The 26010-nt window shown below is 37.6% G+C and overlaps 1 protein-coding gene across 1 annotated transcript in view; it reads left to right on the top strand.

Moving 5' to 3' along the window:
• The window catches only part of CCDC7 (coiled-coil domain containing 7), a 364544-nt gene that overhangs the window by 270697 nt on the left and 67837 nt on the right, over positions 1-26010 (top strand). The window lies entirely within an intron of this gene.

Here is a 26010-nt window from a genome sequence, read left to right as displayed (position 1 = left end):
TTCCTTGGTGTTGGTAGTGATCTCTCCTTTCTCATTCATGATTTTATTAATTTGAGTCTTCTCTCTCTTCTTTTTAATAAGGCTGGCTAATAGTTTATCTATCTTATTAATTCTTTCAAAGAACGAACTCCTGGTTTGGTTGATCTGTTCCACAGTTCTTCTGGTCTCGATTTCGTTGAGTTCTGCTCGAATCTTTATTAACTCCCTTCTTCTCCTGGGTGTAGGATCTATTTGCTGTTTTTTCTCTAGCTCCTTTATGTGTAAGGTTAGCTTTTGTATTTGAGTTCTTTCCAGTTTTTGAATGGATGCTGGTATTGCGATGTATTTCCCCCTTAGGACTGCTTTTGCTGCATCCCAAAGATTTTGAACGGTTGTATCTTCATTCTCATTAGTTTCCATGAATCTTTTTAATTCTTCCTTAATTTCCTGGTTGACCCTTTCATCTTTTAGCAGGATGGTCCTTAACCTCCACGTGTTTGAGGTCCTTCCAAACTTCTTGTTGTGATTTAGTTCTAATTTCAAGGCATTATGGTCTGAGAATATGCAGGGGATGATCCCAATCTTTTGGTATCGGTTCAGACCCGATTTGTGACCCAGTATGTGGTCTATTCTGGAGAAAGTTCCATGTGCACTTGAGAAGAATGTGTATTCAGTTGAGTTTCGATGTAAAGTTCTGTAGATATCTGTGAAATCCATCTGGTCCAGTGTATCATTTAAAGCTCTCGTTTCTTTGGAGATGTTGTGCTTAGAAGACCTATCGAGTATAGAAAGAGCTAGATTGAATCACCAAGTATAAGTGTATTATTATCTAAGTATTTCTTCACTTTGGTTAATAATTGATTTATATATTTGGCAGCTCCCACATTCGGGGCATATATATTGAGGATTGTTAAGTCCTCTTGTTGAATAGACTTTAAGTATGATATAGTGTCCCTCTTCATCTCTCACTACAGTCTTCAGGGTAAATTTTAGTTTATCTGATATAAGGATGGCTACCCCTGCTTTCTTTTGAGGACCATTTGAATGGTAAATGGTTCTCCAACCTTTTATTTTCAGGCTGTAGGTGTCCTTCTGTCTAAAATGAGTCTCTTGTAGACAGCAAATAGATGGGTCCTGCTTTTTTATCCAGTCTGAAACCCTGCACCTTTTGATGGGGTCATTAAGCCCGTTCACATTCAGAGTTACTATTGAGAGATATGAGTTTAGTGTCATCATGATATCTATTCAGTCCTTGTTTTTGTGGACTGTTCCACTGAACTTCTTCTTAAAGGGGAATTTTAAGAGTCCCCCTTAAAATTTCTTGCAGAGCTGGTTTGGAGGTCACATATTCTTTTAGTTACTGCCTGTCTTGGAAGCTCTTTATCTCTCCTTCCATTTTGAATGAGAGCCTTGCTGGATAAAGTATTCTTGGTTGCATGTTCTTCTCATTTAGGACCCTGAATATATCCTGCCAGCCCTTTCTGGCCTGCCAGGTCTCTGTGGAGAGGTCTGCTGTTACCCTAATACTCCTCCCCATAAAAGTCATGGATTTCTTGTCTCTTGCTGCTTTAAGGATCTACTCTTTATCTTTGGAATTTGCAAGCTTCAGTATTAAATGTCGAGGTGTTGAACGGTTTTTATTGATTTTAGTGGGGGGGGATCTCTCTATTTCCTGGATCTGAATGCCTGTTTCCCTTCCCAGATTAGGAAAGTTTTCAGCTAGAATTTGTTCAAATACATATTCTGGTCCTCTGTCCCTTTCGGCGCCCTCGGGAACACCAATTAAACGTAAGTTTTTCTTCCTCAGTCTGTCGTTTATTTCCCTTAATCTATCTTCATGGTCTTTCAATTGTCTCTTTTTTCCTGTTTCCCTCTTTGCTATCAACTTGTCTTCTATGTCACTCGCTCGTTCTTCCACCTCGTTAACCCTCGTCGTTAGGACTTCTGGTTTAGATTGCATCTCATTCAATTGATTTTTAATTTCTGCCTGATTAGCTCTAAATTCTGCAGTCATGAAGTCTCTTGAGTCCTTTATGCTTTTTTCTAGAGCCACTAGTAGGTGTATAATAGTGCTTCTGAAATGGCTTTCTGACATTGAATTGTAATCCAGATTTTGTAACTCTGTGTGAGGACTGTTTCTGATTCTTTCTTTTGAGGTGAGGTTTTCCTTCTAGTCATTTTGCTCCGTGCAGAGTGGCCAAAAGCAAGTTGTATTGGGAAAAGGAGAAAAAGAGAGGAGAGAAAGAAGGAAAGAAAAGAGAAAGAGAAAAAAAAGGAAGAAAAAAACGAAAAAAAAAGAAGAAAAAGAGAAAGAAAAAGAAAGAAAGGAGAAAAAAGGGGGGTGGGGGAAGGAAACAAATCAAAAAGCAAAACAAAACAAAACAACAAAAAAAAAAAAAAAGAAAGAAAAGAACCACGGGGGAGTATCTTCTGCTTCTGTGTACTTAGAATATCTGTCATTTGCAAAAAGTGCCTTGTTGAACTCTCCCAGTATTACTGCATTATTATCTAAGTATGTCTTTTTGGATATTAATTGATTGATATACTTGGCAACTCCCACATTAGGGGCATAAATATTCATGATTGTTTGGTCTTTTTATTGGAGTATGATTAAGTATGATATAGTGTCCCTCTTCATCTCTTACTACAGTCTTTGGGATAAACTTTAATTTATCTGATATGATGATTGCTACCCTTGCTTTCTTTTGAGGACCATTTGAATGATAAATGGTTTTCCAACCTTTCATTTTTAGGCTTTCCATGTCCTTAGGTCTAAAATGAGTCTCCTGTAGACAGCAAATAGATGGGTCTTCCTTTTTCATCCAGTCTGATACCCTGCATCTTTTGATGGGATCATTAAGCCCATTCACATTCAGAGTTACTATTGAAAGATATAAATTTACTGTCATCATAATGCCTATACAGTTCCTGTTTTGTGGATTATTTCTTTGGGCTACCTCTTTCTTTTACAGGGTCCCCCTTAATATTTCTTCCAGAGCTGATTTGGTGATCACATATTATTTCAGTTTCTGCCTATCTTGGAAGTTCTTTATCTCTCCTATTCTGAATGAGAGCCTTGCTGGATAGAGTATTCTTGGCTGCATGTTCTTCTCACTTAGTGCCCCAAATATATCCTGCCAGAGCTTTCTGCCCTGCCAGGTCTCTGTGAAGAGGTCTGCTGTCAACCTAATACTTCCCACAAAGGTTAGGAATCTCTTGTCTCTTGCTGCTTTAAGGATTTTCTCTTTATCTTTGTAATTTGCAAGTTTCACTATTATAGGTCGAGGTGTTGAACAGTTTTTATTGATTTTGGGAGAGGGACCTCTATGTCTACTATATTTGAATGCCTGCTTCCTTTCCAAATTAGGGAAGTTCTCAGCTATGATTTGTTCAAATATACTTTCTTGTCCTCTGTCCCTCTCAGTGCTCTCTGGCACCCCAATTATATATAGATTTTTCCTTCTGAGGCTATAATTTATTTTCCTTAACCTTTCCTCGTGGTCTTTTCATTGTTTTTTCTTTTTCCTCAGAAGTTTTCCTCTTCCTTCCTTGCCATCAACTTGTCTTCTATGTCACCCACTCTTTCTTCTACCTCATTAACCCTTGTCGTTAGGACTTCCAGTTTGGATTGCATCTCATTTAATTGATTTTTTAATTTTGGCCTGATTGATCTAAATTCTGCAGTCATGAAGTCTCTTGATTCCTTTATGCTTCTTTCCAGAGCCATCAGTAGCTTTATAATTGTGCTTCTGAATTGGATTTCTGGCATCGAATTTTAATCCATATTCTGTGACTCTGTGGCAGAGAGTACTGGTTCTACTTTCTTTTGTGGTTAATTCTTCCTTCTAGTCATTTTGCTCAATGCAGAGAGGCTGTATTAGTGGGCAGAGTCAAGAATATTAACCGTAACCCAAATAAATTTCACCCTAGCTGATTCTGCTGAGGTCAGAGACCAGAAATTGAAAATGAAAATCAGAACAAAATAAAGCAAAAGGACCACCTAGTGAAAAACAAATATTAAAATAAAGTAGTAAAAAATAAAAGGCTAAGAACCCCAAAGGAAAAAAAAAAAGAAAGGAAAAGGGGAAAGAAAAAAGGGGAGTAGTTACTGGCAGATAGTGGTGGTGACAAAGTTGTAGTGGAGGGAGAATGTAGTCTACTTGAGGTGATCCTCTTGGTTGTGTATGTTAGAAGATACTCAGTCCCAAATTTATATAAATCAGAAATACTTGTAGGAAGCTCCAACATTGACCACCAAAACATAAACAAGATAAAAGAGGGGGGCATAATGGGAATGAGGAATCTCACAGAATGAACCAGCATGGTATACCACTTGGTTCTGGGTGCATGCTTGGTTCTTGGCTCTGGGTCATGTTTTAGAAGGTATTAAATTGTGCCATTGTAGAACAAAATGTGGCAGAGAAAACAAAAAACACAAAGCAAACAAACAAACGTATCTTGTATAGCTCCCAAAATTAAGTTGAGTATGTTGAAGGGAAAATATATCTAGGACCTCTAATTGTAGAAGTATGAAAGACGAAAAGGAAGAATCTTAAAAATGAAGAGGAAGAGGAGGTAAAATATTGTAGTTAAGATGGGAAAAGAGAAAAAAATGGAAATTTACAGTCTAACATAAAAATGAGTTGTACTGGAAAAAGAAAAAAAAGTAGGAGGGATACCCTCTGGTTCTATACATTGTAAATCTCTTGACTTCCCCTGGAGCTTTCCAGCGCTGCTGGGTCAAGTACTTGCTCTTCCCCTGTCCTTCCAGCTGGTCTTCTGGGGGAGGGGCCTGATGTGCGGATTCTCAGGTGTGCATTGAGGGAGCTGCCCTGCCCCCTGCTGGGTGCAGGGTCAGGGGGAACTGTTTACCCCGTGAGGCCTCTGTCCCCTGGCAGCCCTGCTCCGTCCCAGGCACAGGGTGACACCAGGAGGGACAACCCCACCGGCGGCGGCCAGGTCTCCCTGGCCCTGGAGGGCGCCCCCCGCCCCCCGCAGTGACTCCCGCCATCTCCCAGTCCGCAGGGGCCCGGATGCTCCCGGGGCAGGAGCGTCCTCGCTGTCCTGGGCCCTCCCCGCCTCGGCCCGTCCCGGGGCAGCGCGAGATCCCGGCTGTGTCCCCGGCGCCCTGGGGTCCGGGGCCTGCGCTGCTGGAGTCGCGCTCCCGGGGAGCCCCCTCCGCCCGGAGCCCCGCCCGACCCCCTGGCTGCTCCCCGAGGCCGCGGGGCGCGCTCCGGCCCTTTACGGAGATGGGCCGGTGTGGGGGGCGCTCTCCCCCGGCGCCCCTCCTCGGTCAGTGACCCCGGGACCTGGAGGTCCCCCCCCCCCCCCCGATCCCGCCCGGGGTCCCTGCTGAGCGCCTTTCCTGGGGAGGAATCCGGGGCGGATTGTAAAGCTCCCGCTGGTCCGGGGCTGGGCTTTCCCGCCGGGAGGCTCCCTGCAGGCCTTAGCCCGGCTCCTCCGGTGCCCCTCCCCACTGATTCTTTTTTTTTTTTTTAATTTTCTTTTCTGCCTTCCTACCTTCTTAGAAGCAAAAACCCTACTCTCTATAGCGTTCTGGCTGTTCTTCCTTTAAATCTTAGGTCAAATTCGTAGGTTTTCAGGATGGTTTGAAAGTTATCTAGGTAAGTTGGTGGGGCAGGTGCATTGGGGACCCTACTCCTCTACCATCTTGCCCTGCCCCCCCACAAGTAAAATTTTTTTAAAGAGAGAGAAGTCATAAGAGGCGTGGGGAGAGACAGAGAGGGAGAGAGGGAATCTTAAGCAGGCTCCGTGTCCAGTGTGGAGCCAGACATGGAGCTTGATCTCACAACCTTGAGATCATACCTGAGCCAAAATCAAGAGTCGGAGGCTTAACTGAGCCACCCAGGTGCCCCATGACCAGGTTATAAATTATTCTATGCTCATCACAAGAGTAGCTACTATCTGCCACAATACAACATTATTACAGTATCATTGACTATATTCCTTATGCTGTGCCTTTTATTCCTGTGACTTATTCATTGCACATCTGGAAGCCTGTACCTTCTTTCCCCCTTTATCCACTTGGGCCATCCTCCATCCTCCTACTCTCTGGCAACCATTAGTTAGTTAGTTAGTTCTCTGTATATGTAGGTCTGATTCTGCTTTTTGTTTGTTTATTTGTTTTACATTCCACATATGTATAAAATCATATGATATTTGTCTTTCTCAATGTGACTTATTTCACTTAGCCTAATATCCTCTAGGTCTATTCATGTTTTGCCAAATGGCACATTCTCATCTTTTATTATGGCTGAATAATATTGAGTAAGATAGATGATGATGATGATAGATAGATAGATAGATAGATAGATAGATAGATAGATAGATGATAAATAGATTAGATAGATTAGATAGATAGATAGATAGATGATAGATAGATAGATAGATAGATAGATAGATAGATAGATAGATAGATTATTTCACATCTTTCTTAACCATTTGTCTATCATGGACATTTTGACCATTGTAAATAATGTTGCAGTAAACATAGGGATGCAAATATGTTTTCAAATTAGTTTTGTTTTCTTTGGGTAAATACTCATTAGAAGTATCAGATCACATGGTATTTCTATTTTTAATTTTTTGAGGAACCTCATGCTGTTTCCACAGTGGCTGTACCAGTTTACATTTCCAACAACAGTGTACAAATGTTTCTCTTTCTCTATATCCTTACCAACACTTCTCATTTCTTGAAAAAAGAGTGCCTTTTTAAATAGGTTCATGAACACTTCCCATGGCAATCTCCCTGGGCTCAGTACTAAAGGAGGAAGCAAAAATTCAAGTCTGCTAGTTTCTCTCTGGAGGCGTTTGACTGTGTTCTTTTCCATGTACTTTCTGAGAGTCAAGCTTCTAATCATACTGCATCTCATAGCTAATTAGCATCCTCCTGGAGCCTGAAAGTGCTTGTGGGCATTTTCTGTAACTTCTCCTTCCAGCAGCAACAATAAAACAAAGCCTTTAGCTTCTCCCTAAAAGGAATTTGTCCAAACATCTACTTCTCCAAGTTTTACAGCTGCCACTTGAGGCATGGGCTCCCAAATCACTTATGTCTGAAAACTAACAGTGTTTTGCATTTGTGAGTCCCCTGGGTCCCTGTTAAACTAATTGGTAATCCTCCAGAATCTGGAGTAAGCATGTGGGAACTCCCTGTGACTTCTCATGGCTCATCCCAGGGATAAAACCAAGTCTCCAGCTTCTCCCTAAAAGAAGTTTATACATCTAGCAACTTCTATATCTAAGGGCTTGGCACTCAGATTATATAGTTCTGGGAGCTGATAGGACTTGGCATTTGTGAGTCCCTCAGGACCATAGAGATTAATGATGTAGTCCTATATGGGTACAAAAGCACTCTCAAAACGAGTGGGCAAAAATACGCAACTCCAAGTTTCTCCCTATTAGAAGATAGACTACTTATCTAACATCATGACTTTTCTATCTTCCACCTGATGATTGGGCTTCCACTTAGACTGCATTGATGAGCTAAAATGACAATTAGTGGTAATCCAAGATACATGATTCAGTCTGTGGAAATTTCCAATGTCTTTGTACTGCTGACTAGTTATGACACACCCGAATCTCCTGGGAGCTACTAAGAAGGACAGCAGTTTAAACAAGCTCAGACGTTTGAGAGGCAACCAGAAGAGTGTGCTGGACTGATAGGCAAGGTTCATCTCTTACACAAGACCAGATTCAGATTGTCATCACTGGGAGAGATGGCTGTTTTATCTAATGACCATAAAACAACACAGAAGGTTAAAGAAACTGAAGAAATGAGAATATGTTCTGAACAAAAGAATAAGACAAATATCCCAAAACTGACCCTATGGAAACAGAGACAAGTGATTACTCAACAGGGAATTCAAAATAAAGGCTGCAAATATGGTCACTGATGTCTATAGAGTAATGCATGAAAAAGGTAGGAATTCCAACAGTAATAGAAAAGAACAAAACAGAAATCATATGAATGGATAAAGAAGATGTGGTTTATGTATACAATGGAATATTACTCAACTATTAGAAATGACAAATACCCACCATTTGCTTCAATGTGGATGGAACTGGAGGGTATTATGCTGAGTGAAGTAAGTCAGTCAGTGAAGGACAAACATTATATGTTCTCATTCATTTGGGGAATATAAATAATAGTGAAAGGGAATATAAGGGAAGGGAGAAGAAATGTGTGGGAAATATCAGAAAGGGAGACAGAACGTAAAGACTGCTAACTCTGGGAAACGAACTAGGGGTGATGGAAGGGGAGAAGGGCGGGGGGTGGGAGTGAATGGGTGACGGGCACTGGGGGTTATTCTGTATGTTAGTAAATTGAACACCAATAAAAAATAAATTAAAAAATATAAAAAATAAAAAAAACAGAAATAAAGCTCAAGAGTAAAATAACTGACTTGAAAAAAATCAATGGAATGACTTAATAATAGACTGAATCTATTTAGAAGAAGAAAGGATCGGTAAACTCAAAGACAACTCAGTGGAAATTATACAATCATAGCAAAAAGGGACTAAAAATGGCTCAAAGGACCTATGGGTCACCATAAAGTGAAACAATATATGTATTAGGAGTAATAAAAGGAGAGAAGAATGAGAAAGGGCCAGAACTTACTTTAACAATAGCTTAAAAATTCCCAAACTTGTGGAAACAAACAGACAACCAGTTACAGGGAGCACAAACAATACCAAGTAAGATGAATACAAAGCAACCCACATTGAGACATATAATTAAATTCTCAAAACTTAAAGAAAAAGAACATATTGAAAGTAGCAAAAGTGACCTGTTACACTCATGAGAACTTCATAAATCTATCAGTGGATTTCTTTCAGCACAAACTCTGCAGCCCAGGAGGAAATTGGACGTTATACTCAAATTGTTAAAAGTGAAAAAAACTGCCAACTAAGAATTTTTTATTCAGTAAAATTGCCCTTCAGAATTGAGAGATTAAAATTTTCCCAGACCTAAAACAACAAGAAAGAAAAGACAAGAAAAGAAAAGCTAAAGTTTAGTTTATCACAATTGGATCCAATTGACAAGAACTAAAGGAGTTCTTTAAGCTGACACAAAAGGATACTAGCTCGTAACATAATGAAAACATATAAAAGTATAACATTCATTGGTAAAAATAAACATATTTAAAATAATATTGTAATAGTAATGTGTAAATTCCCTTACCTCTATTATAAAGATTAAGACAAAACTATTAAAATGAATATGGCTGCAGTGATATAGATAAATATTAAAAATGTCGATTGTGACATTAATAAGATAAAATGCAGGAGAGTAAAGATGTAGCATTTTTATATGCACATGGTGGTGAAGAGAATGTAACAATTTTAAGTGTTTATTCCCCCAACATTGGAGCACCTAAATATATAAAGAAAATTTTAATAAAACTAAAGGGAGAAATAGACACCAATACAATAGCAAGAGGCATTAATACTGCACTTTCAACAAGAGACAGATAATCCAGACAAAAAAATCAATAAGGAAACTTTGTACTTGAAATATTTTAAACCAAATAGGCCAATGGGCCTATACAGAACATGCCATTTATATAAAGTAACAGAATACACATTCTTCTCAAGCATACATGGAACATGTTCTAGGATAGATCACATATTATCCCAGAAATCAAATCAAATCCTAACTACAATGCCATGAAACTAGAAATCAGTAACAAGATGAAACCTGAAAAATCCACAAATATGTGGAAATTAAACAACATACTCCTGAACAATATACATATGGGAATAATATGCTTAACTCACTGAAACTGCAGTGTGTAAAAACCTTTCGGAAGTAATGTCTCCTTTGCTTCATATGTAAGTGTTTCTAAACTTTTCTGTTCAAGCATCTGGTCATAGCTGAATTCTTAACTCATTGAAACTAAACTGAACATACATGTAAAATGACATTGGAATAGGCTTGTAAAAGAAAAAGAAAAAGAAATCAAAGGGAAATAAAAAACATTATTGTGGCAAACAAAAAAGGAAGCAACACAAAAAACTTGAGAGTTGAAGGAAAATAAATTAAATTTGTTGCCTCAATAATCAGACAACAAAAAGACATAAAAGGCATCCAAATTGGCAAAGAAGTCAAATTCTCATTCTTCACAGATGACATGATACTCTATATAGAAAACCCAAAAGACTTCACCCAAAAATTGCTAGAACTGACACAGGAATTCAGCAAACTCACAGAATATAAAATCAACACACAGAACTCTATTGGATTTTTATACACTAACAATGAAGCAACAGAAAGAGAAATCAAAGAATTGATCCCATTTTAAAATTGCACCAAAAAAAAAAAAAAAACCATAAGATTCCTAGGAATATGCTTAACCAAATAATTAAATATCTGTACTCTGAAAATATAGAACACTTATGAAAGAAAACTTAAGAAGACACAAAGAAATGGAAAAACATTCCTTGCTCATAGATTGGAAGAACAAATACTGTTAAAATATCTATGCTACCCAGAGCAATCTATATTCAATGCAATCCCTATCAAAATAACACCAGCATTTTTCACAGAACATACAATTCTAAAATCTGTATGGAATCAGAAAAGATCCTGATTAGCCAAAGGAATGTTGAAAAAAGAAAATCAAAGCTAGAAGTGTTACAATTCCAGATTTCAAGCTGTATTACAAAGCTGTGATCATCAAGATAGTATGGTACTGGCATAAAAACAGACATAGATCAATGGAACAGAATACAGAGCCCATAAATGAACCCTTAACTCTATGGTAAACTCATTTTCAACAAAACAGGAAAGAAAATCCAATGGAAAAAAAGGCAGTCTCTTCAACAAATGGTTTTGGGAAAGCTGGACAGCCACATGCAAGAGAATAAAATTGAATCACTCTCTTACACCATACAAAGATAAATTCAAAGTGCTGAAAGACCCAAATGTGAGACAGGAAACCATCAAAATCCTAGAGGAGAACACAGTCAGTAACCTCTTTGACCTTGGCTGCAGCAACTTCTTGCTAGACACATCTCTAGAGACAAAGGAAACAAAAGCAAAAATGAACTACTGGGACTTCATCAAAATAAAGGCTTTTACAAAAACAGCAAAGAAACAATCAACAAAACTAAAAGGCAACCTATGGAATGGGAGAAGATCACAAATGACATATAGGGTAAAAAGTTATTATCCAAAATCTATCAATCTCAACAACTCAAAAACCAAAAATCCAATCAAGAAGGGAGTAGAAGATATGCACGTACATTTCTCCAAAGAAGACATACAAATGGCTAAGAGATACTGGAGAAAATGCTCAATATCACTCAGCATTAGGGAAATAAAATCAAAACCACAATGAGATACCACCTCACAGCAGGCAGAATGGCTAAAATTATCAACTCAGGAAACAACAGATGTTGGTGAGGTTGTCAAGAAAGGGGAACCCTCTTGCACAGTTAGTTTGAATGCAAACTGGTGCAGCCACTCCCAAATAGTATTGAGGTTCCTTAAAAAATTAGAAATAGAACTGTCCTATGACCCAGCAATTTTACTACTAGGAATTTATCCAAAGGATAAAAAAGTGATTTGAAGGGACACATACACCCCTATGTTTATATCAGCAATGTCAAAGGAGCCCAAATGTCCATCAACTGATGAATGGATAAAGAAGATATGGTATGGGATGCCTGGGTTGCTCAGTGGTTGAGCATCTGCCTTTGGCTCAGAGTGTGATCGTGGAGTTCTGGGATCAAGTCCTGCACTGGACTTCCTGCAGGGAGCCTGCTTCTCCTTCTGCCTATGTCTCTTCCTCTCACTCTGTGTCTCTCATGAATAAATAGATAAAATCTTTTAAAATGAAGATATATATACATAGAATGTTACTCAGCCACCAAAAAGAATGAAATCACTCCATTTGCAATGACATGGATGGAACTAGAAAGTATTATGCTAAGCAAAATAAGTCAGAGAAAGACAAATACCATATGATTTCATTCATATGCGGAATTTAAGAAACAAAACAGATGAACATCGGGGAAGGGAAAGAAAAATAAAATAGGAGGAAAACAGAAAGGGAGGTAAACCATAAGAAACAACTATAGGGAAGAAACTGAGGATTGCTGGAAGGGAGGTGTGGGGGGGGAATGGGTAACTGGGTGACAGGCAGTAAAGAGAACACTTGATGTAATGAGCAGTGAGTGTTATATGCAAGTGATGAATCTCTAAATTCTACTCCGGAAACCAATAACACACTATATGTTAACTAAATTGGATTTAAGTAAAAGGAAAAAAAAACACAGAGGAAATCTCCTTGATGTTGGTATCAGCAATATTTTTTTATTTGACATCAAAAGCACAAGCACAAAATAAAAATAAATAAGTAGGACTACATCAAACTAAAAACCTCTTGTATAGCAAATGAAACAATCACAAAAACAATCACAAAATTAAGAAGCAATCTACAAAATAGAAGAAAATGCTTGTAAACTACATATTGAGTAAGAGGTTAATATCCAAAATATAATATATAATATAATTCAATGGTAAAATTGCCAACAATTCAATCACAGCCACAGTAATTCAAGGATCTGAACAGATATTTTTCCAAAGGAGACGCAATGAATAGCCAAAGGAGACATGTGAAAAGATGTTTAACATCACTGAAAACCAAGGAAATGGAAATGAAAATCACAATGAAATATCAGCTCACAATTTTTGGAATTGCTATTGTCAAAGACAGGGAATAACAAGTACTGGTGAGAATGTAAAGAAAATGCAACTCTTGTACACTGTTGATTATAATGTAATGTAAATTTGTGCCGTCATTACAGAAAACCATATGGAGGTTTTTTAAAAAATTAAAAAGAGAATTACCATATGGTCACATTTCTGGACTTTTATCTGAAAGAAATGAAATCACTATCGCAAAGAACATTTGTACACCCATTTTTATAATGGCATCATTTACATTAGCCAAGATGTAAATAAGCTAAGTGTACACCACCCATTGATGAATGAATAGATAATGAATAATGAATATATGGAATATAATTTTGACATAAAAAGGAAGGAAATACTGCCTTTTGCAAACATATGGATGAACTGGAGGGCATTTTGAAATAAACCAGACAGAAATAAGCAAATGCTGTACAGCTTGTTTGTAGAATCTAGAAAAGAAGTCAAACTCTGAAACAGAGATTGGAATTATGGTTGCCAGGTCCTGGAGTATGTTAAACAAAGAGTGATTGGTCAAAGGGTTCAAACTTTAAGATAGAAGTTAAGGAAATTCTGAGAATTTAATGTACAGCATAGTGATTATATATAATAATACTGTATTGTATATGTGATATTTACTAGGAGAGTAGACCTAAGAACTCTCACTAAAAAACAAGGAAAGAGGGAGGGAGGGAAAGAAGGAAGAAAGGAATGAAGGAAGGGGAAGGGAAGAGAAAGGAAGGAAAGGGGAAGAGGGAAAAAAAGGGAAGGAAGAAAAGACAAAAGAAAAGAAAAAAAGCAAGAAAGCAAGAGTCACTATGTGAAAAAAAAAAAGAGTCACTATGTGAGGTCATGGATATGTTAACTTGATTGTGGGAACCATTTTTCAACGTATACATATATCAAATCCTTGTGCTGTACACTTTAAGTATATTACAATTTTGTCAATTACATTTCAATTAACATGAAAAAATGGATATATGCATAAAGAGACACACACAGAAAAGTAAAGGTATGGAGCAAAATGTACAAGAGTAGCTATATTAGTACCAGAAAAAGCAAGGAAAATTACCAGGGATAAATATTAGTATTAAGTAATGATAAAGGGGCCAATTCTCTGAGAAGATATAATATTCATTAATGTGTATATGCCTAAATGTGCATGCGCCCAAATACATAGGCAAAACTGATAGAACTGCAAGGAGAAATAAACACGTACATTTTTATAGTTGGAGATCTCACCACTGTATCAGAAATGAACATAACCAGCAGACAAAAAATCAATAACATAAGTGAATTCAACAACACTATCAATTAACTGTATATTATTGATGTGAATTTGAATATTCATCCAACAATAGCAGAATACACATTGCTTTCAAACCCACAAGCTATATTCCCAAAGACAGACCACATATTTTCAAAGATAGACCACATTTTTTTTAAAGATTTTATTTATTTATTCATGAGATACACAGAGAGAGGCAGAGACAAGCAGAGGGAGAAGCAGGCACCCTGCAGGGAGCCTCAATTCCAGGACCTGGAGATCACGACCTGAGCCAAAGGCAGATGCTCAACCACTAAGCTACCCAGGTGCCCCAGGATAGACCACATTTTAAGAAAGAAATCATATATTAATTTTTTTCTAAAATAGAAATCATACAAATCATGCTCTCAACCTACAATGTAATTAAACTAGAAATCAATAATAGAAAAAAAAGTAGAAAAAAACAATAATAGGCAGGTAGCTGGTCTCAAATGAAACAACACACCTTTAAAGCATACGTTCAAAGAAGAAGTGTCAAAATAAATCTTTAAAACTTGGATTAAAAAAATAATAAAAAAATAAAACTTGGATTAAGTGAAAATTAAAATACTATTTATAAAAAATGTGTGTGACACAACAATGAAGGATTGCTGAGAAGGAAATTGATAGCATTGAATGCATATATTAGAAAATATGAAAGAAAAAATAATCTTTCATCTTAGAAAACAAGAAAAAAGGAATAGAAAAATTGTGATAAGTTAGACTTCCTTAAAATGAATACTTATACTCTATGAAAGACCGTTTTAAGAGGATTAAAAAACATAATACATATTAGGAGAAAATATTTGTGTGAAGCACCTACTTCGTATAGAGGACTTGTGTTTGAAATATATAAAAATGATTAAATTGAATGTTAAATAAAAACCCCATTTTAAAACAATCAAAAGATATGAACAGCCACCTCTTCAGAGAAGATACAAGATTGCAAATAAGCACGAATTATCCTGTCATTAGGACATTGCAAGTGAAAACAACAATGAGATATCTAATGAGACACACCTATGAGAATGGCTAATCCAAAATTCTGACAATGCAAAATGTTATACCCACTTGGGAAGACAGTTTGGCATTTTTATAAACCACATTATCTTATCATACAATCCAGTAATTGTGCTCTGAAATATTTACCCAAATGAGTTGAAATTTTATAACCATGCAATAACCTGCACATGAATATTATAGGAGATTTATGTATTATTGCTCCATATCAGAAGCAATGAAGATGTTTTCCAATAGGTGAATAGATTAACAACCTGTGGCACATCCATATAATGGCATATTTTCAGCAATAAAATGAAATGGGCTATCAAGCCACGAAAAGACAGAAGAAATTTAAGGGAATATTGCTAAGTGACAGAAGCCAGTTTTGAAAACAGCTGTATGATTTCAACTATATATTACTCTGGAAGAAGGCAAAACTTCTTCCAAAATTTATACAGACAGTATAAATACCAAGAGTTGACAGGGGTTCAGAATGAGGAATTAGGGAGAGTTGGAGCACAAGGAATTTTCAGGGTGCTGAAGCTATTTTGCATAATACTATAGTGGCAAGCATTTGTCAGTATCCATAGAACTGTAGAACAGGAGAACATAACCATGGTATTATTAGTGATTCATCAACATGGATTCATCAGTTGTAACAAATATATCATCTAATACAAAATGTTAATAATAGGGGAAATTGTATGTGAGGAGAAAGAAGTATTTGGGAACTCTGTAGTTTCTGAATTATCCTAATTTGCTCTAGGGAAAAAAGCTATTAAAAATTTCAAAAAGATTACAAAAATACTAATTCAAACGGATACATGCACTCTGATGTTTATAGCAATATTATCTATAATAGCCAAATTATGGAAACATCCCAAATGGCAATGGATTAATGAATGGATAAAGAACATATGGGATATAATGTTTATATATATATATATATAATGGAATATTATTCAGCCATAGAAAATGAAATTTTGACATTTGCAACAAAATGTGTGGAACTAGAGTATATTATGCTAAGCAAAATAAGTTAGAGAAAGACAAATACCATATGATTATACTCATATATGGAATTGAAGAAATAACAAAAAATCATATGGAAAATAAGAAGGAGAGGCAAATCAAGATATAGACTCTTAACTGTAGAGAACAAACTGAGAGGAAGTGGGTGGAGGAAGGGTTAAATAGGTGATGGGGACTAAGGAGGGCACTTGTGATGATCAGCAGGTGTTGTATGTAAGTGATGAATCACTAAATTCTATACCTGAAACTAATATTACAGTTGTGTGTTAACCAACTGCAATTTAAATAAAAACTTAGAAAAAAATCTAGCAATAATTTCTTCTGAAAATTGATAAGGTGATTTTAAAATTTATATAGCAATGCATAGGGCCAAAATAGAAGCTTAACAAAAAAAGAATACACTTAAAGATCAGAAATTTAAAAAAATAAACATCAGAAATTACTTATATTATTAATAAAACAGGTTTTATTATAAAAATACAATAATCTGAAATACTATAATACTGGTTCAGTAATAGATAAATAGACAAATGGAACAAATTATTGTCAGAAACAGATTCAAATACAATGATGACAAAGGAGAAACCATACAATGAAAGAGAAAATTCTTTTTCATATTGTAAAACAATAGGACTTCTAGAAAATCCTATAGGAAAATATGTTTCTATTTTTGGATTAGATATTTTTAAAACAGACTACAATAAACACTATAAGTGTAAATGTATTAAAGTTGGACTTAGTGTTCAGAATTATGTCCATCAGTAAGATATTTAAAAAGCAAATGACAGAGTAGATTTGCAACTCAAATAATCAGCAAAGCTTCCATTAGAATATTTTAAGGATTGTTAATATGGCATTAAGAAATAAATTGGAAATTCAATACAGGATTAAACAAGAGTTTTTGTGGTTTTTTAATAAATTAATTTTTTATTAGTGTTCAATTTACCAACATACAGAATAACACCCTCAAGTGTTATTGAGTGCTCATCCCCTCAAGTGCCCCCCTCAGTGCCCATCACCCATTCACCCCCACCCCCCACCCTCCTCCCCTTCCACCACCCATAGTTCGTTTCCCAGAGTTAGCAGTCTTTACGTTCTGTCTCCCTTTCTGATATTTCCCACACATTTCTTCTCCCTTCCCTTATATTCCCTTTCACTATTATTTATATTCCCCAAATGAATGAGAACATATAATGTTTGTCCTTCTCTGACTGACTTACTTCACTCAGCATAATACCCTCCAGTTCCATCCACGTTGAAGCAAATGGTGGGTATTTGTCATTTCTAATAGCTGAGTAATATTCCATTGTATACATAAACCACATCTTCTTTATCCATTCATCTTTCGATGGACACCGAGGCTCCTTCCACAGTTTGGCTATTGTGGACATTGCTGCTATAAACATCAGGGTGCAGGTGTCCCGGCATTTCATTGCATCTGTAACTTTGGAGTAAATCCCCAGCAGTGCAATTGCTGGGTCGTAGGGCAGGTCTATTTTTAACTCTTTGAGGAACCTCCACACAGTTTTCCAGAGTGGCTGCACCAGTTCACATTCCCACCAAAAGTGCAAGAGGGTTCCCCTTTCTCCGCATCCTCTCCAACATTTGTGGTTTCCTGCCTTGTTAATTTTCCCCATTCTCACTGGTGTAAGGTGGTATCTCATTGTGGTTTTGATTTGTATTTCCCTGATGGCAAGTGATGCAGAGCATTTTCTCATGTGCATGTTGGCCATGTCTATGTCTTCCTCTGTGAGATTTCTCTTCATGTCTTTTGCCCATTTCATGATTGGACTGTTTGTTTCTTTGGTGTTGAGTTTAAGAAGTTCTTTTTTTTTTTTTTAGAAGTTCTTTATAGATCTTGGAAACTAGCCCTTTATCTGATACGTCATTTGCAAATATCTTCTCCCATTCTGTAGGTTGTCTTTGAGTTTTGTTGACTGTATCCTTCGCTGTGCAAAAGCTTCTTATCTTGATGAAGTCCCAGTAGTTCATTTTTGCTTTTGTTTCTTTTGCCTTCGTGGATGTATCTTGCAAGAGAAGTTACTGTGGCCGAGTTCAAAAAGGGTGTTGCCTGTGTTCTCCTCTAGGATTTTGATGGAATCTTGTCTCATATTTAGATCTTTCATCCATTTTGAATTTATCTTTGTGTATGGTGCAAGAGAGTGGTCTAGTTTCATTCTTCTGCATGTGGATGTCCGATTTTCCCAGCACCATTGATTGAAGAGACTGTGTTTCTTCCAATGGATAGTCTTTCCTCCTTTATCGAGTATTACTTGACCATAAAGTTCAGGGTCCACTTCTGGATTCTCTATTCTGTTCCCATGATCTATGTGTCTGTTTTTGTGCCAGTACCACACTGTCTTGATGACCACAGCTTTGTAGTACAACCTGAAATCTGACATTGTGATTCCCCCTGATATGGTTTTCCTTTTTAAAATTCCCCTGGCTATTTGGGGTCTTTTCTGATTCCACACAAATCTTAAAATAATTTTTTCTAACTCTCTGAAGAAGGACCATGGTATTTTGATAGGATTGCAGTAAACGTGTAAATTGCCCTGGGTAACATTGACATTTTCACAATATTAATTCTGCCAATCCATGAGCATGGAATATTTTTCCTTCTCTTTGTGTCTTCCTCAATTTCTTTCAGAAGTGTTCTATAGTTTTTAGGGTATAGATCCTTTACCTCTTTGGTTAGGTTTATTCCTAGGTATCTTATGCTTTTGGGTGCCAATGTAAACGGGATTGACTCCTTAATATCTCTTTCTTCAGTCTCACTGTTAGTGTATAGAAATGCCACTGATTTCTGGGCATTGATTTTGTATCCTGCCACGCTGCCAAATTGCTGTATGAGTTCTAGCAATCTTGGGGTGGAGGCTTTGGGGTTTTCTATGTAGAGTATCATGTCATTGGTGAAGAGGGAGAGTTTGACTTCTTCTTTGCCAATTTGAATGCCTTTAATGTCTTTTTGTTGTCTGATTGCTGAGGCTAGGACTTCCAGTACTATGTTGAATAGCAGTGGTGAGAGTGGACATCCCTGTCTTGTCCTGATCTTAGGGGAAAGGCTCCCAGTGCTTCCCCATTGAGAATGATATTTGCTGTGGGCTTTTCATAGATGGCTTTTAAGATGTTGAGGAATGTTCCCTCTATCCCTACACTCTGAAGAGTTTTGATCAGGAATGGATGCTGTATTTTGTCAAATGCTTTCTCTGCATCTAATGAGAGGATCATATGGTTCTTGGTTTCTCTCTTGCTGATATGATGAATCACATTGATTGTTTTACGAGTGTTGAACTGCCTTGTGTCCCGGGGATAAATCCTACTGGGTCATGGTGAATAATTTTCTTAATGTGTTGTTGGATCCTATTGGCTAGTATCTTGTTGAGAATTTTTGCATCCATGTTCATCAGGGATATTGGTCTGAATTCCCCTTTTTGGTGGGGTCTTTGTCTGGTTTTGGAATTAAGGTGATGCTGGCCTCATAGAACGAATTTGGAAGTACTCCATCTCTTTCTCTCTTTCCAAACAGCTTTAGTAGAATAGGTATAGTTTCTTCTTTAAACGTGATAGAATTCCCTGGGAAGCCATCTGGCCCTGGACTCTTGTGTCTTGGGAGGTTTTTGATGACTGCTTCAGTTTCCTCCCTGGTTATTGGCCTGTTCAGGTTCTCTTTTTCTTCCTGTTCCAGTTTTGGTAGTTTGTGGCTTTCCCGGAATGTGTCCATTTCTTCTAGATTGCCTAATTTATTGGCATATAGCTGTTCATAATATGTTTTAAAATCGTTTGTATTTCCTTGGTGTTGGTAGTGATCTCTCCTTTCTCATTCATGATTTTATTAATTTGAGTCTTCTCTCTCTTCTTTTTAATAAGGCTGGCTAATGGTTTATCTATCTTATTAATTCTTTCAAAGAACCAACTCCTGGTTTTGTTGATCTGTTCCACAGTTCATCTGGTCTCGATTTCGTTGAGTTCTGCACGAATCTTAATTAACTCTCTTCTTCTGCTGGGTGTAGGATCTATTTGCTGTTTTTTCTGTAGCTCCTTTATGTGTAAGGTTAGCTTTTGTATTTGAGTTCTTTCCAGTTTTTGAATGGATGCTTGTATTGTGATGTATTTCCCCCTTAGGACTGCTTTTGCTGCATCCCAAAGATTTTGAACGGTTGTATCTTCATTCTCATTAGTTTCCATGAATCTTTTTAATTCTTCCTTAATTTCCTGGTTGACCCTTTCATCTTTTAGCAGGATGGTCCTTAACCTCCACGTGTTTGAGGTCCTTCCAAACTTCTTGTTGTGATTTAGTTCTAATTTCAAGGCATTATGGTCTGAGAATATGCAGGGGATGATCCCAATCTTTTGGTATCGGTTCAGACCCGATTTGTGACCCAGTATGTGGTCTATTCTGGAGAAAGTTCCATGTGCACTTGAGAAGAATGTGTATTCAGTTGAGTTTCGATGTAAAGTTCTGTAGATATCTGTGAAATCCATCTGGTCCAGTGTATCATTTAAAGCTCTCGTTTCTTTGGAGATGTTGTGCTTAGAAGATCTATCGAGGGTAGAAAGAGCTAGATTGAAGTACCAAGTATAAGTGTATTATTATCTAAATATTTCTTCACTTTGGTTTTTAATTGGTTTAAATATTTGGCAGCTCCCACATTCGGGGCATATATATTGAGGATTGTTAATTCCTCTTGTTGGATAGATCCTTTAAGTATGATATAGTGTCCCTCTTCATCTCTCACTACAGTCTTCAGGGTAAATTTTAGTCTATCTGATATAAGGATGGCTACCCCTGCTTTCTTTTGAGGACCATTTGAATGGTAAATGGTTCTCCAACCTTTTATTTTCAGGTTGTAGGTGTCCTTCTGTCTAAAATGAATCTCTAGTAGACAGCAAATAGATGGGTCCTGCTTTTTTATCCAGTCTGACACCCTGCGGCTTTTGATGGGGTCATTAAGCCCGTTCACGTTCAGAGTTACTATTGACAGATATGAGTTTAGTTTCATCATGCTATCTGTTCAGTCCTTGTTTTTGTGGATTGTTCCACTGGACAGTCCCCCTTAAAATTTCTTGCAGAGCTGGTTTGGAGGTCACATAATCTTTCAGTTCCTGCCTGTCGTGGAAGCTCTTTATCTCTCCTTCCATTCTGAATGAGAGCCTTGCTTCATAAAGTATTCTTGGTTGCATGTTCTTCTCATTTAGAACCCTGAATATATCCTGCCAGCCCTTTCTGGCCTGCGAGGTCTCTGTGGAGAGGTCTGCTGTTACCCTAATATTCCTCCCCATAAAATTCAGGGATTTCTTGTCTCTTGCTGCTTTAAGGATCTTCTCTTTATCTTTGGAATTTGCAAGCTTCACTACAAATGTCGAGGTGTTGAACGGTTTTTATTGATTTTAGTGGCGGGGGGGGATCTCTCTATTTCCTGGATCTGAATGTCTGTTTCCCTTCCCAGATTAGGAAAGTTTTCAGCTAGGATTTGTTCAAATACATATTCTGACCCTCTGTCCCTTTCCGCGCCCTCGGGAACCCCAATTAAACGTAGGTTTTTCTTCTTCAGGCTGTCGTTTTTTCCCTTAATCTATCTTCATGGTCTTTTAATTGTTTGTCTCTTTTTTCCTCAGTTTCCCTCTTTGCCATCAACTTGTCTTCTATGTTACTCACTCGTTCTTCCACCTCGTTAACCCTCGTCGTTAGGACTTCTAGTTTGGATTGCATCTCATTCAATTGATTTTTAATTTCTGCCTGATTAGATCTAAATTCTGCAGTCATGAAGTCTCTTGAGTCATTTATGGTTTTTTCTAGAGCCACCAGTAGCTGTATAATAGTGCTTCTGAATTGGCTTTCTGACATTGAATTGTAATCCAGATTTTGTAACTCTGTGGGAGAGAGGACTGTTTCTGAGTCTTTCTTTTGAGGTGAGGTTTTCCTTCTAGTCATTTTGCTCAGTGCAGAGTGGCCAAAAACAAGTTGTATTGGGAAAAGGAGAAAAAGAGAGGAGAGAAAGAAGGAAAGAAAAGAGGAAAAGAAAAAAGAAAAGGAAGAAAAAAAGGAAAAAAAGAGAAGAAAAAGAGAAATAAAAAGAAAGAAAGGGGAAAAAGGGTGGGGGAAGCAATCAGAAATCAAAAAGAAAAAAAAAACACAGGGGAATATCTTCTGTTTCTGTATACTTCAAGTCTCTTGACTTCCCCTGGAACTTGGCCGTCTAGCTTGTGTTCTGGGGGAGGGGCCTGTTGTGCTGATTTTCAGGTGTTAGCACTTGGGGGAGCTGCTCTGCCCCCTGCCTGGTGCAGGGCTCAGTGGGGTTGTTTCCCCCGTGAGGCCCCAGGAGGAACAACCCCAGTGGTGGCGGCCAGCTCTGGAGTCCTGGAGTCAGCTCCCGCAGTAACCACAGAGCTCTCTGTCTGCAGGGCCTGGAGGCTCCAGGGCGGGGCCGCTGATCTGCTCAGCTCCGTGCAGGAGCGTCCTTGCTGTCCTGGTCCCTCCCGGCCTCTGCCTGTCCCGGGGAGGCCGGATCCTGGGCTGTGTCCCAGCGCCCTGTGCTCCGGGGCCTGCACTGTTGGATTCGCGCTCCCGCCCTGCAGCCCCCTCCGCGAAGCCGCCCCCGAGCCCCTCCGAGCTGCTCCGGGTCCCGCCTGCGCGCTGCAGCCCTTAGGGAGCTCGGCGCACTCTCCCCGGGCGCAGGTGTCTGTTACTGTCCCAGGGAACCCGAGGGCATCCCCGCCCTCCTGGGTCCTGCTCCAGCTCCCTGCGAGCCCCTTTCCGCCCGGGAAGGTCGGTGCAGCTCCTGCTCCTCCGGGACGGGGCTCTCCTGTCCTGGGGACACTCGCCCCGGCCTCAGCCCGGCTCCTCGCGGGGCCCCTCCCCCTTGGAGGCCTTTTGTTTCTTTATTTCTTTTTTCCATGTCTTCCTACCTTGATAGAAGCACGAACTCTTCTCACTGTAGCATTCCAGCTGTTCTCTCTTTAAATCTCAGGCTGAATTCGTAGATTTTCAGGATGATTTGAAGGTTATCTAGGGAATTCGGTGGCGACAGGTTATTTGGGGACCCCACTCTTCCGCCATCTTGCCCCTCTTCCCTTCTAAGCAAGAGCTTTAAACATGCATTTCACCAAAGAAGTATCTAAGTGACTAATAAACATTTGAAAGATATACACTCATAGTAGTGCATTAGAAAATCGAAATTAAAGACACAAGGATACTATGACATACCATCATTGAGTGTAAGTCTATAAGAATGATAGAATCAAGTCATGATAATGTTGTAGGGCAACTGAAACTTTCAGAACTTGCTGGTAGTAGTGTAAATTAATATACACATTTTGGACAACTGTTCACTTTTCTACTATTTATTGGGCTTAATGGCTGACTTACCAGAAATTATAGAGACCAAAAAGCAATAGAATGGCCTATTCAAAGTGCTGAAAGAAAAAAATATCAACCAAGAATTTTCTTCCTACCAAAACTCTCTCTCTGTAATAAAGGTAAAATAGAGATTCCCAAATATATTTAAGAAAGAAAGAGAAAGAGAGAACGCATTGCTAGTAGTTTGGCTTAATGAGAAATAAAAAGACAATTATTCAGACTAAAAGCAAGTGACCTCACATAGTAATCTGAATTCCCTAAAAAAGAGAATGGGTAAAAAAAATTCTATAAATAAAAAACACAGTATATGTACATATTTCATCACTTTTCCATCTTCATTGATTTGAGAGGTAATCATATAAAACCATATATATATGTTTGTATCATTGGACCTATGACATGTAATGATGTAGTATATTTCACAATAGCAACACAAAGATGGGTAGGAACAGCAATGTATTCAGGTAAAAAAAAAATTTATATCAGATGGTAAATTGAATCCCCAGGAACAAATGAAAGAACCAGAAGTTGTAAATAAGATCAATATAACACATATCATAAGCATATACTTGTTTTTTTTTTCTTATTCCAGCTTCTTTGAAAGGCTGTGTGAAAAATGCTGGTGCTATTTTGATGGTGATTGCATTAAATGTGTAAATTGTTTTGAGTAATACAGACATTTTAACATTTTCTCTTCCAATCCATGAGCATTGAATTTTTTTCCATTTCTTTGTGTCATCTTCAATTTCTTTCATAAATGTTCTGTAGTATTTGGAGTACAGGACTTATACATCTTTGGTTTGTGAATCAACCAATATGATGCACCACATTAATAAAAGAAGCAATAAGAACCATATGATCCTCTGAATAGTTGCAGAAAAAGCATTTGACAAAATACACTATCCATTCTTGAAAATCCTCAACCAAGTAGGGATAGAGGGAACATACCTCAATATCATAAAGGCCATATACAAAAACCCACAACTAATTCCATCTTCAATGGGGAAAACTGAAGGCTTTTCCTCTACGGTCAAGAAGAAGACAGGGATGTCTCATCACTGTTCTTTAACATAGTACTGGAAGTCTTAGCCTCATTAGTCAGACAACAAAAAGAAAGAAAAGGCCTCCATATAGGCAGGAAAGAAGTCAAACTTTCATTATTTGCAGATGACATGATACTGTATATAGAACACCTGAAAGACCCACCCAAAATTTCTAAAACTTATGCATGAATTCAACAAAGTCACAGGATACAAAATCAGTACAGAAATCTTTTGTACACTAATAATGAAACAGCAGAAATTGAAATCAAGAATCGATCACATTTATTCTTGCACCAAAACCAGCAAGATACCTAGGAATAAACCTAACAGAAGAAGTAAAAGATGGGTACTCTGTTATACACTTTTTAAAAGTAACCAGTGAAGTCCAAGCAGAATATAATTAAAAAAAAATTTGGAAAGTAGGAGGATAAAAAACGGAGAAAAATGTGATTCTTACTAGACTATAAATTTCTCCAGCACATAACTTTTAATTCCTAATACTTAACCTGATAGTTCATCAGACACTGTTCAAATTTTCTCTTCCTTATTTGAGGATCCTTCGCTTCCTCAATTCAAATGAAAACAAAACCTTCTTGTGTATACCAGTTGGCAGAAGAACCAGAGAAATCAAAATACGTCTACTAATTCTCCCCAGGTTTTTGTTGCTATAGATCTTACTACATTTACAAACTATTGTTACTTAATTACTGAAAACTCATTCCCCTAATCTGACACATTTCATTTTGGCAATGCAGCAGAGATGGCCACCTTTATACAGATTGCAGTGTTGGTACACTTGGATTATAATGCAATCTTTACTATTTATTAACTTAGCCATTTTTCCAAAGAAAGACTTCCACATCTGGATGACTAGTTCATGACATGTTTCTAAATTTAGGTACATGCTGCTAGAACCAACTTGACCACAAAACTTTAGATTCAGTGGTTGACTTTAGGTGACCATTCCTTTTTCAGAATAAACTTGCCTTTAACCATATTCATATATTTTCCCTGTAATGGGATCTATTTGGAATTTTTAAGTCAAGTAAAAACTTTAAAAAATCACATAAAAACTTAAATGAAGATAGACCACCTCTCAATCCTGTACTTCTGCAAATTTAACAGAAGTTAAATTCTAAATCCTCCTTTCAAGCTACAATGTCTACATGCCAAAGGCACCATGGAAGGTACTCCCGCCCCCCTCCAATCCACAGAATATCTTATTATTCATTTCCATTACCAATACCTACTTTTTGTTTTTGTAACTAAATAACAAAATATCCTTGGACTAATCAAAGAATTTATGCTCCCTGGTAATTTTTTTGTGACAATGGAGACAATGATTTGCAATGTAACCTGTGAAGAGAAAAGGTTATGTTTTATATGACTAGATATATCTCAATAGTATCATTATAATTTTAATGTAAACTCAAAAGGTATATTATTATCATAAACTCTCCAGGATATTTTAATTTAGCGTAAGACATAGCATTATGTGGAAAAAACACTGGTTAAAGGATTATGAGATGTAAGTTTGTGCATCAGTTTTGTCATTATCTGGATACATAGTCTT

The sequence above is a fragment of the Canis lupus genome, chromosome 2 (genome assembly GCF_003254725.2).
Source record: "Canis lupus dingo isolate Sandy chromosome 2, ASM325472v2, whole genome shotgun sequence".
Classification (NCBI taxonomy): domain Eukaryota; kingdom Metazoa; phylum Chordata; class Mammalia; order Carnivora; family Canidae; genus Canis; species Canis lupus.
This window is presented reverse-complemented; position numbering and strand designations above follow the sequence as displayed.